Raw genomic sequence first — 5,825 nt, 5'->3', positions numbered from 1 at the left:
CCAGCTGAAGCAGCTGGTCGAGCTCCACAAGGCGGCCGAACAGGCCATGAAGGGCCTCATAGTTCGGATGTGGCCTAAGGAGGCCATGCCTGGGAGCTACTTCGGCCTGGTGCGGCGGCTGGTGGATGCGTGCCCGTGGGTTGAAGTCATCAAGCACTCCACCTGTATTGAGGGTGCCCGTCGGGCCCTTGCCCGCGCAAAGGTGCACTGGGGCAAGATGGATGCCCAGAAGCTTGTGACGGACCCGCCACCAGAGGGCAAGGAGCATGGCACGCCCGAGATGTATTATAAGAGTGTGCTGAAGGGCGCCCACACTATTGCGGGGGAGTGCTCCAAAGATGTAATTTTTTAGTAGACTTGCATTTTGTTATCCTGTGCGCTGAAAACTTAGTTCATATGCGCTAAGCAACGCTTGTTAATTTAAAATATTACCTTCTGTGCGGCTGTTTATCAAATCTGAGAGATGGCAAGTCGTCGACTTCAGCCCCCATGCCACGAGTGCTGGGGTCTTCGGGATAAACTTGAGCACTCTTGTTCCCATTTTTGGGTCCATCTAGGGAGGCGCTCAACACAGCGAACAAGGCAACCGGACTTATAATGCTTGAACACTCTCACTTAGCCATAGAATTCTATAATTTTAAATTTCGGCGAAGCCCCTAGTCTTCGGAAGGCCAAATTTGGGGCGCTATCCACGCCTGGGCCGGACAAGATCCGGCTCCTCGCTCTAAGCGGCATAAGTCTTTAAGGACTCGCAAAAACCTCTTCGAACAGCGACCGGCTCTCGCCTCATCATGACGGTCAGTTTTAGCTTTCTCCACTGAGGCGTTAACCCAGCTCAACTGGGGCGCAATCGCAGTGGTTCTCCCAGTGCTACCTTAGCCGATATAACGGAACGTAAGGTACCAAAACATGGGAGCCGGGCAAACCCAACTATTGACCCAAGACATGATTCGGAGCCGATGCATATAATGCTATAAGTTCGGGGTGCCGCACTTGTGAAAGTGTTCGGACTTATCACACCATGATGCGGGAAACATAAGCCCCTGGTGTGTTTTAACCGTACCAAAGTGTACGGATGCGACATGTCGTAAATGAACATATGTATGAAAAGAAATGCAATTATAAGCAAAAAGGTGCTGCATTGTTTTATTCAGTAAGTGCTGCTATGAATGCAGAACGATACAAATAGTGCGATAAGCAAGGGATGGGACTGTTAAACATGTCCCCCTCCAGGGGTAGGCTGCGGATTGGTGTATAAAAATGCTCGTAATGGAGACCACCTGTATATTCGTTGTAGCCTTTATCCTTCCCTAGCTGTTGCATCGTGAGTTCGGCAGGTCTGCTGCCGGACAGGGCTTCTGACGAACAGAGTCCTGTGGGTAAAAAATAAAAGGTAAAAAGAAAAAAAGAACGACACACTTGAGAGCCCCTGGTGTGGTTGAGCCGCAGTCTGGGCTTATCGTGGTCGTGCCCCTCTCGCCATGCCCATGGTATCTTCAGAGCGTAATGGTGTACGCGAAGGACCTGTTTTGACGTTTTGCAGGGGCTGGGGTTGGGGCCGCACTGCTACGCGTGCTCGGAATGTGCCAGGTGGTCTTGTTGTAGGTTACTCCGGGCGTGCTTAGCTATGTCCGGCCGCTTAACGGCCGGACTCGAGAATTGCCTTAAGAGGTTGCATTGTACTTCTGCCGCGAGAGCCGTTGTGTGTTCCTCTGTTCGGAGAGAACGTTCAGTGTTTCCGTTGACCGTGATCACTCCTCGAGGGCCTGGCATCTTGAGCTTGAGGTATGCGTAGTGCGGAACCGCGTTGAACTTTGCAAACGCGGTACGTCCGAGCAAGGCATGATAGCCGCTACGGAACGGGACTATGTCGAAGATTAACTCCTCGCTTCGGAAGTTATCCGAGGATCCAAAGACGACTTCCAGTGTAACTGAGCCTGTACAATTGGCTTCTACACCTGGTATGATGCCTTTAAAGGTCGTCTTGGTAGGTTTAATCCTTGAGGGGTCTATGCCCACTTTGCGCACTGTATCCTGATAGAGCAGGTTCAGGCTGCTGCCGCCGTCCATCAGGACTCTGGTGAGGTGAAATCCATCGACGATTGGGTCTAAGACCAATGCGGCGAATCCGCCATGGTGGATGCTGGTGGGGTGGTCCCTTCGGTCGAAAGTGATCAGGCAGGCGGACCATGGATTGAACTTCGGGGCGACTGGCTCCATCGCGTATACATCCCTGAGTGCATGCTTCCGCTCCCTTTTAGGTATGTGCGTTGCGTATATCATGTTCACCGTCCGCACCTGTGGGGGGAAACCCTTCTGTCCTCTATTGTTCGGCGGTCGGGTCTCTTCCTCGTCATCGCTATGCAGCCCCTTGTCATTATTTTCGGCAATTAACTTGCCTGCCTGCTTGAATACCCAACAGTCCCTATTGGTGTGGTTAGCTAGCTTTTCGGGGGTGCCGTGTATCTGGCACAAGTGGTCGAGTATTCGGTCCAAATTGGACGGACCCGGAGCAGTTCTTTTGAATGGCTTTTTCCGCTGACTGGGTTTAGAGCCTCTGAATCCGGCATTGACTGCCGTATCCTCACTATTGTCGCCGTTGATGCGGCGCTTGTTTTTGTTACGACGCGACCTGCCATTTCGGTCCTTGAAATCCGGACTGCCAGAATTTTTGCTGAGGTTGTTGCTGCGTGCTAGCCAGCTGTCCTCACCCGCACAGAAGCGGGTCATGAGTGATGTGAGGGCTGCCATGGATTTCGGCTTTTCCTGTCCCAGGTGCCGGGCAGGCCACTCGTCGCGGATGTTATGCTTGAAGGCCGCGAGGGCCTCCGCATCCGGACAGTCGATGATTTGTTTTTTCTTGGTTAAGAACCATGTACAGAATTGTCTGGCCGATTCGTTTGGCTGTTGAATTATGTGGCTTAGGTCGTCAGCGTCTGGTAGTCGCACATACGTGCCTTGGAAGTTATCGAGGAATGCGGCTTCCAGGTCTTCCCAACTCCCAATTGACTCTGCTGGCAAGCTGTTAAGCCAATGACGGGCTGGTCCTTTAAGCTTGAGGGGGAGATATTTTATGGCGTGAAGATCGTCACCATGGGCCATGTGGATGTGAAGAAGATAGTCTTCGATCCAAACCGCGGGGTCTGTTGTGCCATTGTAAGATTCGATATTCACGAGTTTAAACCCTTCAGGGATTTGATGATCCATTACTTCATCTGTGAAGCATAGTGGGTGTGCGGCGCCTCTATACTGGGCGATATCACGACGGATCTCAGAAGAACTTTGTCTGTTTTGTTCGACCCGGCCGGACTTACTGTGTCCGGTGCGACGGCTGTCGTCACATACCGTGGGGCGCCCACGCGATCCATAGATCGATCTTGATTGTCTTGCCTTATCCTCCAATATATCTCGCAAGTCCAGAGCGTTCCCCTGTGGCCTTGTGCTTTTCAAGCGATGCCGGGGTACGGGTCTAGTGAAGGGCCTAGAGGCCTCTCTGTCGCGACCACGGGGTGGTCGGTCAGCCGTATTGTCTCCTGGTGATGCGGGTTCATACGCTTCCTCCTCTAATCGGGGGAGCAGCTTGCGTTTAGGGTAGCTTTTGGAGGGGCGTTCGAGCTCATGCTCTTCGGCCGCGAGGACTTCAGTCCATCTGTCGGCTAGCAGATCTTGATCAGCTCTAAGCTGTTGCTGCTTTTTCTTGAGGCTGTTCGCCGTGGCCATAAGCCTGCGTTTAAAACGCTCTTATTCGACGGGATCCTCAGGCACGACGAATTCATCGTCGTCGAGGCTTGCTTCGTCTCCGGAGGGAGGCATATAATCCTCTACCTCTTCTTCTGCCGCTCTCTCATGAGGGCTGGTGTCTCCATCCTCCTGCGCTGGATCTTGCTGGAGTGGGTTGTCTTCGGCACTGTCCGATATATTATTATCTCCGGTGCCGGAATCTTCATTCTTGCTGTGGCGGGATTTAGAGCGGCGCTGCTGATGCCGGCGCTTGGGCTGTTTCTTGGAGGGGTCATCCTCCTCTGTTCCTTCGCCATTCCCATCCTTTGGGATATCCACCATGTATATGTCATATGATGAGGTGGCTTTCCAGTGCCCGGTAGGCGCTGGTTCTTGGTTGTCTCCGGCATCTTCGTCCATACCGTCGATGTCTTCGGAGTCGTAGTCTAGCATGTCGGTTAGATCGTCGACGGCGGCTACCAAGTGGGTGGTGGGTGGGCTTTGAATTTCTTCGTCGTCCGCATCCCAACCGTCCTGACCGCAGTCCGGCCAGGGCTCTCCTCATAACAAGAGATACTTTAGCAAACTCAAGATGTTGCCAAAAGGTGAGTGTTGAAAGATGTCCGCTGCGGTGAACTCCATGATTGGCGCCCGATCGGATTCGATTGGAGAGGGCGCGGGAGGTTCGGAGTCCGGCAAGGAGTCCGGCACCTCGGAGTCACGAGCTTCATGAGGGACAAGGTCATTGTTCGGCTCCATCACCGTAGAGGTTGCAGCCCCCGAGGCGGTGTCTAGCCATCCGTCCTCGATCTGCGCAGCCGGCTCCGAATTGAAGATCGGAGCGGGTTCGAGTGCGGCCTCCAGGGTACTGTCCGGCTGCAGAGCTAAATCATGCTCGCCGTGACAGCGCGGCACGCTCGGCTGTGGCTTGAATCCATCGAGGATCAAGTCCCCGCGGATGTCAGCCGTGAAGTTCAAACTTCCAAATCTGACCTGACGGCCAGGGGTGTAGCTTTCGATCTGCTCCATACGGCCAAGCGAATTGGCCCGCAGTGCAAAGCCGCCGAATACGAAGATCTGTCCGGGGAGAAAGGTCTCACCCTGGACTGCATCGTTGATGATGGTCGAAGAAGCCATCGAGCCTATTGGTGACGACACAGAGGAACTCTCAATGAAAGCATCAATGTCGGTGTCAAAACCGGCGGATCTCGGGTAGGGGGTCCCGAACTGCGCGTCTAGGCAGATGGTAACAGGAGACAAGGGACAACGATGTTTTACCCAGGTTCGGGCCCTCTTGATGGAGGTAAAACCCTACGTCTTGCTTGATTAATATTGATGATATGTGTTACAAGAGTGGATCTACCACGAGATCAAGGAGGCTAAACCCTAGAAGCTAGCCTATGGTATGATTGTTGTTCGTCCTATGGACTAAAGCCATCCGGTTTATATAGACGCCGGAGAGGGCTAGGGTTACACAAAGTCGGTTACAATGGTAGGAGATCTACATATCCGTATCACCAAGCTTGCCTTCCACGCCAAGGAAAGTCCCATTCGGACACGGGACGAAGTCTTCAATCTTGTATCTTCATAGTCTTGGAGTTCGGCCGATGATGATAGTTCGGCTATCCGGACACCCCTAGTCCGGGACTCCCTCAGTAAGGTTCATCTCCAAGAGGAGGTATTGATGGTATCTTGCTACCTCTTGAGCACTGTGTTGGTTTTCCCTTTAAGAGGAAAGGGTGATGCAGTAAAGTAGCGTAAGTATTTCCCTTTGTTTTTTAGAACCAAGGTATCAATCCAGTAGGAGGCTACACGCAAATCCCTCGTACCTACACGAACAAATAAGAACCTTGCAACCAACGCGATAAAGGGGTTGTCAATCCCTTCACGGCCACTTGCAAAAATGAGATCTGATAGAGATAATAATAAGATAAATATTGTTGGTATTTTTATGATATAGATTGGAAAGTAAAGATTGCAAAATAAAGTAGATCGGAAACTTATATGATGGAAAATAGACCCGGGGGCCATAGGTTTCACTAGTGGCTTCTCTCAAGATAGCATAAGTATTACGGTGGGTGAACAAATTACTGCCGAGCAATTGA

The sequence above is a fragment of the Triticum dicoccoides genome, chromosome 1B (assembly GCF_002162155.2).
Source record: "Triticum dicoccoides isolate Atlit2015 ecotype Zavitan chromosome 1B, WEW_v2.0, whole genome shotgun sequence".
Lineage (NCBI taxonomy): Eukaryota > Viridiplantae > Streptophyta > Magnoliopsida > Poales > Poaceae > Triticum > Triticum dicoccoides.
The sequence above is the reverse complement of the archived record's forward strand: the minus strand, read 5'-3'. Positions refer to the sequence as shown.